The following is a 13769-nucleotide window of genomic DNA, read 5'->3' on the forward strand; positions in this document are numbered from 1 at the left end:
AGGAAAAAGCCCTGAAAATTTAGCTATGGAATCACCTTTTACTAAGTGTGACCAAGGCCAAGTTGTAAAACCTCTCTGATCCTTAAGTGGCTTACAATGTAAGGCGAAAACCATGGGGATATTGATTCTTAACTATCTGGATAATTTTGATGATTACACAAGATACATAACAGCTGTTGTTATGGCCCAAACATTAGGTAAAGGCTTTGGAGCCATGATGTCTTTCAACATATTTCAGCATCTAGAAGTGTGCCTGGCACATGGGAGGTAAGCCATAAACCTTCATGCCCATCTTCTCCCAGCCTAGCAGATTTATGCGTGATCAGAGGTCCATGATCTCAGTCTTTGTGCCCTAGGATAGAGCCCATCACCTCCCCTCTCTGTGATTATGGCAAACATCTTGTAGCTGTGCTTTACCCAGAAGAAAGTAATTCATCCTTTGTGATTACGAAGCAATAAACACTAAGATGAATCATGCTAATGAATATTTAAAAGTTACTGTCATCCATCTTGGTTTTACTCGGGTGATAGGAAACGTCCTCACCTATCCAGGGTCACAAAGAGGAGAAAGACCACTCCATTCTCTACTTGAGCACTTCACTGCCGCCCTCCAGTCTCACTTAGCTCGGGGTGGGGGTGGGGGTCTCAAAAGTGGGGTGCACACCCCCCAAAGGCTGCATGAAATGATGAATTGGAACGCGAGGAATAACTATTAGAACTTCTACTGACATGTATTCTTATCTGATTCATTTTTTCTGATTTACATTTCTGTGTATCTTTTATAATGCTCAAGATATAACAGAAGACTTCCATATCTATAATTAACAAATCAACACATATTGATGTCTTTGGATATCATGACTGAAAACTTTTTACTGAGGAGGTATGAAGTTCTGGAAAAGCCAAGGGTTGCTCATCCTTAGTCTTTAAAATATGTCTTGATCTGACACCAGAAGCACAGGCAACAAAAACAAAATCAAACAAGTGGAAGTACATTAAACTAAAAAGCTTTTGCCCAGCAAAGGAAACAATCAACATAATGAAAAGGCAACCTATGGAATGGGAGAAAATATTTGCAAATTATACATTTGATAAAGCATTACTATCCAAAGTATACAAGGAACTCTTATAACTCAATAGCCAAAAACAAACAAACAAACTCTATGTAAAAATAGGCAAAGGAGGGCTTGCCTGGTGGTGCAGTGGTTGAGAGTCCGCCTGCTGATGCAGGGGACACGGGTTCGTGCCCCGGTCCGGGAAGATCCCACATGCCGCGGAGCGGCTGGGCCCGTGAGCCATGGCCGCTGAGCCTGCGCGTCCGGAGCCTGTGCTCCGCAATAGGAGAGGTCACAACAGTGAGAGGCCCACGTACCGCAAAAAAAAAAAAAAAAAAAAAAAAAAAGGCAAAGGACCTGAATAAACATTTTTTCCAAAGAAGACCTACAACGGGTAATGGCCAATGGATACATGAAAAAGTGCTCAACATCAGTAATCATTAAGGAAATGCAAATCAAAACCACAATATAATACCACCTCATACCTGTTATGATGGCTATTATCAAAAAGACAAGAGACAACAAGTAGTGGCAAGGGGGTGAAACAAAGGGAATATACTGTTTATGGGCATAAAAACTGGTTCAGCCGTTTTTGAAAACAGTATGGAATTTCCTCAAAAAATTAAAAATAGAACTACCATATGATCCAGCAATCCCCCTTCTGGGTATGTATCCAAAGGAAATAAAATCGCTATCTGGAAAAGATGTATGTACTCCCACGTTTATTGTAGCATTATTCACAATAGTCAAGACTTGGAAGCAACCTAAGTACTCACTGTGGAATGAACATTTAAAGAAGGTGTGGCACGTACATACAATGGAATATTACTCAGCATAAAAAAGAAAGAAATCTTGCTCTTTGCGACAACATGGATGAACCTGGAGGACATCATGCTAAGTGAAATAAGCCAAACAGAGGAAGACAAATATTGCATGATCCCACTTATATGTAGAATCTAAAAGTCAAACTCAAAGAAGTAGAGAGTAGGATGGTGGGTATCAGGGTGGGGGAAATGGCGAGATGTTGGTCAAAGGGTACAAACTTTCAGTTTTAAGATGAATAAATTCTGGGGATCTAATCTACAGCATGGTGACTATAGTTAATAACGCTGTATCGTGTACCTGAATTTTTCTAAGAGCATAGACGTTAAGTGTTCTCACCACACACACACACACACACACACACACACAACAGTAACTATGTGAGGATGGATGTGTCCATCAGCTTGATTGTGGTGATCATTTCACAATGTGTATGTAAATCAAACCAACACGTTGTACACCTTAAATACATACAATTTTTATTTGTCAATTGTACTTCAATAAAGCTGAAAAAAATGTCACTTATTTCTGAGACAAATGGTGAGCAGCACCACAGTATGCACCATGAGAAATGGTGTCCCTCCTCCATTTGTTCCAAGACCCATATTTCTACTGAGCTGCAGACAAGTATTGAGATGTTGAGTGTATATTACCTAAATGGTGAGCTACGTTTTGGGGAAAAACAATGATAATTTGCTGCTGGCCTTCCAAACAGTACAGGATGTACATTGTACATTGGTTTTTATTAATTTGAAGAGCTGCATGCAAATTAAGCAGATTGTTATTTTATCAGCTCTCTATCCAATTACTCCAATGCTCATTTTTATATGTGACATCAACCTTTCTATCTATATTTTAATTACCGCAATCACATCATAGAATTACTCACTTTTAATTTTTAATTCAATGAGTAAACATATAAAATGGATATCCTTAATAAGCACACACGGCCTAGATAAATCTCCTCTGTTCTTATTGGTGCAGAGAAAGATGTGTAAGGGAGTGTTGCAAGGTGGTTAATGCCAACGCAGGTATCAACTGTTCACAGCAAACCATGGAGTTGAAAGAAGGTTGAATTATTTGTAGTGCATTTCACAGTTACAGAACATCCAAGAAGAAATCTTGCCAAGCAGTAGGGATGATTAATTATTTTTAGTAGCGCATTGCAATTTTGAAGTGAGTCAGATTTCCATTGTGGTTTTACACTATTGCCTTTGTCTCACTGTCTCTAATATTTGAGCTTACATATTGGGAATTTCCTCAGAGGAAAATAAAATTATGGTGGTGCTGTACACTGCCCCGTAAGAGCAGAGTTTGCAGAAGCTGCTGAGGGGATAGCACCAGCCATGACACGTCACAGCAAATATGAGCAAGGGGTTCTGCCCACCGACAGAAAATTAAAGAAAAACCTCACAAAAACAGGCCAAAGCTGTATTTAAAGGCAACCTAAGTCAATTATTAAATAAAGTCGTTTTCACATTTACTTGTGATTGAACACTGAAAATGAAGTTTTCAATAAGCTCTACAAATGGCAAGAAATGTTTCCATCTTTAAGAATAAAATCCAATTTTCTTTAATGATTTTAAATGATAAAGTCGTTCCCTAGCATAAGGACCTTCCCATGGGTATGTCCTGCATGTTACTTTAACATTTTTACACTAATTCTAGAGTTATATGGAAGTAGAAAAATAAAATTTTGCAGTTTTGCTTTTCTATTGTTGCTTGAATTGATACATAAACTCACATCCTCCTGGAAATTTTGAGCCTAACTTTCTCCTCCCAGACAACACCTGAGCCCCTTACACAGAGGGGGTCATTTCTGCCCTTGCGGCTGAGTCTCTTTCGATGGCCAGTGAGAACACAGGACGTGCTTTGCCAGAGAAGAGGTAAGGTCTTGCCTTTTATTCCCAACTTCCATCCCCAAAACCATGGGCTTTGCTTTCTTCCTCTGGACTCATATGCACCCTTCCTTTGCTCTTTCACGCTAGGCTGTGGGAAACTTTGGAGGTTTCTGTCTCTATTTCTCTCCTGTCCTCTGAATTCTGATAGCATTTACTGTTTGAATTACTCTAGTGGCCTCTGTCTATGATTTGCCTATGATTGCTCCGTGTTTCATGGAGATCACTCCATGATTCATTGTAATTTATTTGTCAGCTTTTTCAGAATCACTCTATGATTCATTGTAAGCTCCTGATGGGCCTGGATTACATTGGACATGGTTTTGACTCCCTGGATGTCCAGCGTATTCGCTTGTTGGGACTGCCATAACAAAGAAACACAAATTGGGTGACATAAACAGCCAACATCTATTGTCTCACAGTTTTGGAGCCAGAAGTCTGAGATCAAGGTGTTGGCAGAGTGATTCCTTCTGAAGGTTGTGAGGGAGGGTCTATTCTAGGCCTCTCTCCTGCTACTGGTACTTTCCTGGCAACATTTGGTGTTCCTTGGCTTGTACACACATCCGCCAATCTCTGACTGCATCGCCATGTGGCCTTCTTCCTCTGTGTGTGCCTGAGTCCTAATCTCCCCTTTTTAGAAGGACACCTGTTTTATTGGATTAGGACCGCCCCTCCCTCCAATGACCTCATTAACTTAATTCCCCCTGTGGAGACCCTGTCTCCAAATCAGGTCACATTCTCAGGCAGTGGGATTATGACTTCAACATATGAATTTGACACAGTTCAACCCAGTGAAGCCTGCAAATGACTGAAGTCACCCCCACAGAGCCCTCAGCATGACCAAAACACTGACATTTTAGACAGAAGAGCAGGATAGGAAACTTGTTCTGATAAGGCTTATGGCTTGAAAATCCTGGCTTGTTTGTATGTTTTGTTTGTAAGGTTTGGTAACCCTCTTTCTTGTTTCCCCTCAACCCACTCTCTCCAGATGACAAAAGCAGAAATCACCACCTTTGCTTTCATATCCATCTACTTGACTCAGAGATAAGAGGGATGTTTCTTTCTCTGTTTTCATTTTTAAATGAAACAGCCTATCTTAACTGGTCATCCTAGCAAACCCAACACTAGATTTGAAGTCAGGAGAATTCACTTCTTATTCTTCCTCAAAGTCATCACAGGAGGCAGAATAAAATCAAGTCTTTTTTTTAAACTCCAATTTCTTTTATCTAAGAGTTAATGAGTTCACCTGGGTTTAAGGAGATTTGTAATGGATTTTCAAATCCTTGCTATTATTATTTTTATTATAATGTTGGATTATTAATACCAAGCTAAAAATGTCATTCAATATGCAAAATGAAGTGATAAGTACCATTTGGCTTTTAAGAAGTACATTATAGAAGCAGTCCATTAGGAAAATAATCTCAGGTTATAGTGAGCTCTCAAAAGGCCTGGGAAATAAGGTTTTAAAATCAAGGCATTTGCAGGCCATTATGACAACTAAATTGGTAAAACATACTAAAATCCCAGCATAATAAGTGCTCCTTAGAGAATAGTGACAAATTGTATTAATAGTGTATTTCCCAAAAAGTGAAAAACTGAAAGACTCGGTGGAGGCTGAAATGACTCCTGTCCAATGACATTAATGGACATGGACGCAGCATCTGTGCACGCTGCTATAAATTGTCAGGCTGGAGGGGATGCTCGGTCCTAAAGTGAGGGTCACCTGATGGCCACTCGCTGAAATTCTGAACACGGGGCAGAAGTGCCGAATTGTCACCCAGGGCTCTCCTCACAGCATCAGGAACATGACAGCAGACCCTCTCCTGTCTGCAAGAAGGCAGGCGCCACTTGACAACAGTGGTCAGTGAGACTGGCGGAGGGTGGGTGGGGGGGGATGGGAGAAGGGGGGGAAGAAATCCTCGCCTGGAAGCCTGGGGGCAGAATGGGGGCAGAATGAGCGCAGCCAGGCCAGCAGGGAGAGCCGAAGGGCGCGCCTGTGCGCAGGGGCGGCTGCAGTCGGATTTCCTCCGGGAAATGCAGTGGATCCGCTCAGACAGATGCTGACAGCTGAGGAGGAACAGCTCTTTGTCAACCCGCAGATGTGGGAGCTGCTAGTGTGGGCGAGCGCGTTGACAAGAAAGTACGAGAGTGCTGCAAAAGTCAAAAAAAATAAAGTAAAATGAGCGTGATTTTTGCGTTCACGAGTGTTTCCTCCTGCACGAATATGAAGTCCTCTGTGTGTGCGTCTGTGGTCCATCTATATAGAATCCCAAAATGTGCTTCTTTCATTTTTATCTTAGTCTTTTTCATTGAGTCACACAGTTTAAAATTCAAAAGATAGAATGAAAAGGAGTTAGGAAATTCCTCTTTTGGAAATGTTTTGGGATGGAATTCATTACACAAGATGGTCAGGCCCATGACTTAAGAATCACACTTCGGTCTTCCCTGGTGGTGCAGTGGTTGAGAATCTGCCTGCCAATGCAGGGGGCACGGGTTCGAGCCCTGGTCTGGGAAGATCCCACATGCCGCTGAGCGACTAGGCCCGTGAGCCACAACTACTGAGCCTGCGCGTCTGCAGCCTGTGCTCCGCAACAAGAGAGGCCACGACAGTGAGAGGCCCGCGCACCGCAATGAAGAGTGGCCCCCCGCTTGCCACAACTAGAGAAAGCCCTCGCACAGAAAAGAAGACCCAACACAGCCAAAAATAAAAATAAATAAATTAAAAGAAGGCTCAACATTTAAAAAAAAAAGACTCACACTTCAACTTTTGTTTGTTTGTTTTTACCAGAAATCAACATTCCCGCGATGAATCACCAGCTACTACTAAGAAACATCGAAAGACTGGGACTCAAACAAAGGTCATTAATTCACAGTCCTGAAGGTAGTGAACCTTGTGGAAGGTTTACAACATCCACAAGAGAGTCCCAAACTGTTTTGAGCAAGGAACACATCCCTAGCCCAGGATTCAAATTTTCTGGGATATTCTCAACAAGTTTGAAGATTCAGGCAAAAGCTGTCATGAGACTTACAAATTTAGCCTTTGGCAAAATCTATCATGCTATTAATTCAATTAACTGTAACTGGTATTTGTATTACCCATTGAATTACTGATTTTGGGGATGACTGTTTTGATAGTTCAGATAAAAGTGAAAAAAATATACTCTTTGGCTTTTATATACTCAGGGGAAGTAAAGCGCCAAGAAAATTCATCAGACAGTTCATGTCAAAATAGGATTTTAACCTGAATTGTCTGCTTTCCCATGGCTTACAACAGTGGAAGCTGCAGCAAATACCCACTTGAATTAATCTGTGGAACTTTGCTCTCATCAATGTGTAATGTGGCAAATAGAGTGTTTCCTTTCGTGATATACTCAGTCTTTCTCCTCTTCTCTGTATTCAGTGAAATCTCAGCGAGGGAAAAATAATCATTCTTAAGGATCATTTGGAAATGGATTTTAACCTAAGAGCAAGAGAACCAGAAATATATAGTGTAAACATTTCTAAACACAAAATCAGGTATTTATCCTAAGTGGTTTCTAGAAAGCCTACATACAAATGTATGAGTATTTAATGCCTTAAAAAAGACTCAGTTGGGGCTTCCCTGGTGGCGCAGTGGTTGGGAGTCCGCCTGCCGATGCGGGGGACATGGGTTCGTGCCCCGGTCCGGTCCGGGAGGATCACACGTGCCGCGGTAGCGGCTGGGCCCGTGAGCCATGGCCGCTGAGCCTGCGCGTCCGGAGCCTGTGCTCCGCAGCGGGAGAGGCCATAGAGGTGAGAGGCCTGCGTACCGCAAAAAAAAAAAAAAAAAAAAAAAGACTCAGTTACATGCACTTAAATACTGTTATTTTTAATAAATTCAATTTTCTTTCTGCTATAAATTCTTGGCAAAACTAAGGGGAATTTTGCAGAGGACATTATGTTCCTACTACATGGACTACATTATATTTTGAAATTTTTCAAAGAATAGAAGACTCTAAGTAACTTGAAAGGCTATCTTGATTTTTACAAATTTATGCTCCAGGTACTTTGGCATGATTCAGAACTGATGTCAAATCCAGGCTCCCTGCTTTCGGTATAACATTAAAAATGTTTCTGAGCCTCTCTGAGCATCATTTTATTCATCAGTAAAACGAGATCAATTGTACCTACCTCAGTGTGAAGAGTGGGTTAAATTAGACAATAGGATTAAACGGGATACTGGGATTAAATGGAAATTAGAACAAGCCCTACTTTAGTGGAAAGAGTAAATTAGATAATGAATGTGAAGTTCTTAGCTTTTGCCTGGCTGCAGTAGCTGCTGAAAAAGAGATAAATCACCAAATGTTACTGAAGGGGACTTGGATGAGTTGCAACACGATGCAGCTGGAGGTTTCATGTCTCCTGACTTGCACTGGGACCAGCCAGGTTGCGCTTGGTTCTGCTCCAGTAACAAAGAACCCCCAAATCTCAGTGGCAGGCACCACAAAGTTCTGCTCTTCACTTCCTCCATACCCAGCACTGGACGCTGAGTCACATCCAGACACCAAAGGAAGGAGGAGGAGACAGCAAATCACACACTGGCTGCTAAGGCTTCTGCTGGAAGAGACACGTTTCATGGATAAAGCAAATCACGGCTGCTCCCGACTTGCGGGATGGGAAGAAAAGTGGCCCTACTATGTGCATGAAAGAAGAGAACTGGCAGTATTCAGTAGTGGCACCCAGGCAGGGCCGCACTCTAGTCCCTGAGGTTCTGCAGACCCGCAAGCACCGCCTGACCCAGACACGCGAACACAGATATGCTCAACCAAACTGAGCAAATCAACCAAGGATAAGAACTTCCTGAAATCTCAGAAATAGAGATAAAACACAAGAGCAAGGTAAAGGGAATTCCAATAGTGATGGTGAGAGAAAATTCCAGAAGCAGCTTCTGCAGGAGGCCTGGGAGGCACATCTTGCAGAACGGAGCAGAGACAAGGTTCTGGCTGGGAGAGGAGTCTGGGGAGGTGGGTGAACAGGGATAGAACGGTTACCGTGTGAATATGGTGAGGGAGGACTTAGCAGCTAGAGGAGAGCTTGGGGGCTAATTCGTGATAACTACATAAAACCCTAAGCAAAATAGAAACAAATATAAAACCATTGACTGCAGAGAAAACAAGGAGCTGAGCAAAGGAGGAAAATCAGATTAAAAGTGTAATTATGGAAAGATGAGGGAGAGTGGATGATCAGGGGTCATTTCTCATTGTCCGTGGTGGGGATTCAACAGATTACTCCTAGAACTGGAAAATCAAGAAACAGCAATATCAGCGTGGCTTTTGAGCTATGTTAGAAATCCCAAGAGTGAAAAGATTTGAAAAAAGTTTCCTCTGAGAAGGAGGACATATCAGAGAGGGGGGCTGAGAATAGCTGTTGTTTCATAAGACGCCTGGTAGAACAATTTCTTTCTTCAAACTACACTCATGTAGAACTTTTATTAAATACAATTAATGTTAAAAAGACCCCCAGAAAGGTGAGTCTGCCATTAGATTAGAATGCCTTGCTTCCAACCCCAGCTTCCTCGCTAACGAAATCCACGCTCAGTAATTCTCTGGAGCTCAGGGTCCTAGTTTTTGATGGGATGACACTTTGCGTGGCACAAGCTGAAATGTGCAGAAGAGATTGTCACTCTGTACACGTTCGTCCACCTCTTGGTTCTGTCGAGGTCTGAGTTCCCGTGTGGAAGAGCTCACACAGTGCTTAGCAGAGGACTTGGGCTCAGTGGGCAGAACACAGCTTGACATCCTGATTTCCATCCCTGCCCACCATTTTTTCAGTCAGGTGACTTGGAGATTGATTTAATATCTCTGTATCTGGTTTAAAGTGGGGAAAGTAAAAGAATGTACCCTCCTCCTGTTGGAAGGAATCAAGTAAGTACCAAATCCATAAAGCACTAGGACAAGTGCCTGGCACAGAGTAAGCCCTAGATACGTGTTAGCTGGTTTTATTCTTCTGCCCTAGAACAGTACGTTACGTCTTTTAATCATTAAAAGAACTTTCTGTTAATACATTTACTTAGGACCTTTTAGAACGTAGGTCACGGTAGGCTTGTGACCGCAATAACAATTAACTGTCCTGTCAACGTCAGAATGAGTTTTCTTAGGGTATAAATACACTTAATTTCTCTGCCAGCCTCTGTGCAAAGAAGAGCGTTTGCTCTGGAATCAGGCAACCCTGGCATCAAATCCCAGCTCTACTGCTGATCAGAGGGGAAATATTGGACAGATCAGGGAATTTCTTAATTTATTCCTCATTCTGGGTCCTCATAAGTAAATAAGAATAGGATAAAACTGGCTCATAAGTTTATGGTAAGGATTAAATCTAAAATTGCATGTAAATGCTTATTGTCATGCCTGGAACACAAGGAGCTCTCAACAAATGCCAAATATTAATAGTATTATTAAATATTTCCCTACACTCAAGACCCTGAGTAAGAAATACATTTTCCCGTGAAGCTTCCTCCAAAAACCTGTATTGATTCCTTGAATGTTTACTTACTTGTTACGTTCATAGAGTTGGGTCTCCTATCGTGTGTTTATAGCCTGTGGTAATAAATGCACTGTTTCTTTATCTTAAATGTATCAGCCAGGATATAATCTTCTTAAAGAAAAGCCCCATAGCATAGGACAATGCCAAACCGATTGCAGGTGCTAAGAGTGTATCTACAGATTATTTTTTTTCTAACGTGTTAGTTGTATGTTGTACAATGGAAAATAACAACAATAACAGCAACAATAATAATAACTAGTATTTTCCAGTGCTCACTTTGTGCCTCACAACCCTTGTAATTCATCCTAGCAGCAACACTGGAAAGTTGGTGTGTGTACCAGTTATTTTTTCTGCCCCAAAACTTGGTGGCTTAAACCAACAATGCCTGACTTTTTTAACATACCCATGGGTGATTTGCTTAGACCTTGCACAGGTCTGGCCTGGGCTTCTGCAGGCGGCTGCAGTCAGCTCCCAGGTGACCGGGGCAGGGCTCGGCTGGGACAGCTAGAATCTGGGCCCCTCTTCCTGGAAGGTCTTTCCTCTCTGCCACCCCCTCCCTCCGCCTTGCCCCTCAGACCAGCTGACCTCATGCTCACTGTGTTCTGTTTGCTTGTTTTGTGTGTTTTGATGTCCCACTGGCTAAAGAAGGTCTGAGCGAAGCCTAGATTCAGTGTGAAGAGGAATTCATACAAAACGAGTGACACATCAGAGCTGTTCCTATAGAAATCTACCAAGGGCGGAAGCTCGTTTTTAGCGATGAGGAAACTGAGGGTTATAGGCTTGAAGTATCTTGCCCGGGTCATACAGCTGGTGAGTGACAGCAGTAGAGTTCGAACCTGCTGTGGATCATTTCATGTCAATCTTAGTTCCAGTGAACTGGTCAAAATCAACTGGGATTTTTTTTTTAATTGAAGTATAGTTGACTTACAGTGTTGTGTTAATTTCTGCTGTACAGCAGAGCAATTCAGTTATACATATATATACATTCTATTTTATGTTCTTTTCCATTATGGTTTATCACAGGATATTGAATATAGTTCTCCATGTAATATTGTAGGACCTTGTTAAATTGGGATATTTTTTATTGGAATTTTTTTGGGGAGAGTCAACAAAGTGAGGAGATAAACCCACAACGTGACTGTCCGTTATGCCTCTTACACCGCATCCATGAAAGACAGGATGGCAGAGGGGGTGGGTTTGCCACCCAAAAGCTTTTCAATCCCTGTCTTTTGTTTCCCCCGCTCGCTTTGGAGGCTGGAAAGCTAATTCCAGCCCCTCTGCAGCTGGGCATGGACATGTGGCCAAGTTCTGGACTGTGAGAGGTAAGCAGAATTTCCTGGGAGGACTATACTTCTCAAATATGTAAAAAACAAACAAAAAAGGATTCTTCAGGAGAAAGACTCTTTGGACTCTTCCCTTTTTATCTTTTTCTTTTTAGCAGCTTTATTAAAGTATAATTGATATACAAAGATCTACACATACTTAATGTGTACAATTTGATGGGTTTGGACATGTGCAAACACTTATGAAACCGTCACCAAAATCAACATAATAGACTTATCCATCACCTCCAAAAGTTTCCTGCTGTCCCCTACCCCCCTCCCTCCCTTCTCCCCTTCCTTCCTTCCTTTCTCTCTTTCTCTCTCTCTTTCTTTCCTTCCTTCTCTCTCTCTCTTTCTTGCTTGTTTTCTTTCTTGTGATAAGAATACTTACCACGAGATCTACCCTCTTAACAAATTTGCGATTGTACGATACAGCATTGTTGACCATAAGCCCAGTGTTGTACAGTGGATTCTAGAACTCATTTCTCTTGCATGACTGAAAGTTTATACCTGTTGAAAAACCATCTTCCCCTTAAAAAAAAAACCTGAACATGGAGCTGCCTCGAAGGGCAGCAGGCATCCTAGAACCATGAGAATAAACCCTATAGGGCAGGGAGGAGGGTCAGAAATGAGAGGAGGACACTGGATCCTTGAAGATGTTACTATGAAGCTGCTTTAGCCCCGAACCCTCCTCCTCAGTATGTATTTTTATGTGAGTTAAATATACCCTCAATGTGAAATACCTCTCTTAATTGTACTCTCTGTAACTTGCAGCTGAATGTAATCCTAAATGTATTAAGACACAGAGTCATTTCAGAAGAATGAAATCGACATGGCAGAAGTCTTTTAAGCAATTATTTAAATAAATCCAACAGCCTGAGCAAAACTTTTACAGCATCAACTGTCTCTCTCGTTTCGCCTGTGCCACCTTTGTGTTGCTGAGGAAGAAGACAGTGGCCAAAATCACTGAGATAATTGTCATTGCTTCCCTCACCTTTGCTTCTGGGATGGAGCCAGTGGCATCAGTCAGGTGGGGCTCAGGCGAATCACAGGGCCACTAGCTTGTGATGTGGCCTTTTCACTCAGATGTCATAATTTAATGACATGGTGGCAGAGCAGATTTTTTTTTTAATTTGCAAAGTTCGGATAGAACTGATAACATCACAGATAATACATTTCTGAACATTAGTGTTGATTAAACAAAATGTCCCTGATTTTTGCAATTCAATAGAAAGGTAACTGATAATTCCATGACGCACATCAAGCACGTTAAATTAATCATGGGGCCATTTTAGGTTAGAAACGCAAATGAAAAATCCTTTTGGATTATTTTTTGACATACATAGTCTTTCCATAAAAACAATGAACAAGTGTTAACCCCTTGCGGCTTCAGTTCTCGTGGCTTGATTTTCTGATCAGGTCCAAGGTATTGCCATTAATTGAAAATCCTGCATCACATTAAATCATGTGGCCTGGAGTGGAGAGTTCAGCTCCTTTCTGTTAAGTTTATTTCACCCAGAGTGAAAAAAGGAATACTGTTAGAGTAGAAAGAAATCATTTCTGGTTCAAAGGATTTTTCCTCTTTTCTACTAAAAAGAGATTAAATAATTATAAAGAAAGAGGAAAGTATGAAGCACCCTGGTCTAGGATCAGATAATTTAATGGGATTTTAATATTATTGATAAAACGACCTCCATTCAAAGAAAATTACAGTGAGTTTTGTAGAATTTGGAGTCCTGGGCCCCATTTTATGTTTATATGCAAGATAAAGGTCAGTGCTGAGGTAACTCTCTGAATCTGGATCATTCCAGGAGAAAATAAACAACACACTCATATCACCAAGTAGCCAGAAATTTTGTGCATAATTATCCCCATATTTCTTTGCCAATTCTGAAACCAAAGTAAAAACAAACTATTTCAAGGTATAGGTACAACTTGGCTAATCATCTCTCAGACTAGTCAATCAATCAGCAAATATTACACTTTATAGTGTGAGAAATGTATTTGGCTAGTGCCCGAGGGGTGCAAATCATGATACGGCCTGTTACTGGAGTCCTAAGGATGAAGCTTCTAATCCAGGTGGGAGGCAGGAACGCACAGGCTGTGAGAAAACCCAGAGTACCACCAAGCAGAGGGCAGTTGGGGAAAGCAGGGCTGGCCCCTCAGAAGGA

This window comes from Delphinapterus leucas, chromosome 2, assembly GCF_059928025.1.
Source record: "Delphinapterus leucas isolate spDelLeu-1000000601 "Yukka" chromosome 2, BTC_Dleu_Yukka2, whole genome shotgun sequence".
NCBI classification, from domain to species: Eukaryota; Metazoa; Chordata; class Mammalia; order Artiodactyla; family Monodontidae; genus Delphinapterus; species Delphinapterus leucas.